The sequence below is a fragment of the Oncorhynchus gorbuscha genome, linkage group LG07, assembly GCF_021184085.1.
Source record: "Oncorhynchus gorbuscha isolate QuinsamMale2020 ecotype Even-year linkage group LG07, OgorEven_v1.0, whole genome shotgun sequence".
NCBI lineage: Eukaryota > Metazoa > Chordata > Actinopteri > Salmoniformes > Salmonidae > Oncorhynchus > Oncorhynchus gorbuscha.
This window is the reverse complement of record NC_060179.1, coordinates 52,239,670-52,240,273: the sequence shown is the minus strand read 5'-3', so window position 1 is coordinate 52,240,273 and position 604 is coordinate 52,239,670.

The window sequence follows — 604 nt, the reverse complement described above, 5'->3', positions numbered from 1 at the left end:
AACAAATAAGTTATTTTTCTTCTGAGTTGACATCACAATCCCTCCATCCAATTATTTTCAAACATGCTGTTTTGTTGAAAGACTACTAAAGGAAGCTTATTGGGGTCAAGTGAAGAGAAATTAATTAACAGGGACAGGTGGTGGTACTTATAATTTGTCTTGCACAATAGTGTCGTGGAAATTCTTACACGGAGACACTCGAAGTCAATCTTAAATGAATCCTCCTTGTATTTGTCAGCACGCTGTTCTTCCAGCAGTTTTCTTATATACGGCTATACACAAGTTATATTTGCGTGATTTAGCATAATTACATGAATCATTAGCGTTTTGTTTAATTCATGTGACCCACCAATACTGGTTCATAACACGTGACAGACCAATACCTCACGAGGCTTCTCTCTAAAGCTGAGACCTTGAAACTGAGATATCTTTAGTTCATTCTCAAAACAAGGTCTGGGCGCGCTGCCAAATTGCAGATACTGATAAGTGAGGATTTGTTAAATCAGTCACATGCATGAACACAGAAATTGGTTATTAGAACAGCACATGAATAGAACATGGACATTTGTTATCAGAAAATAACAAACAATTCTCATTACAATAG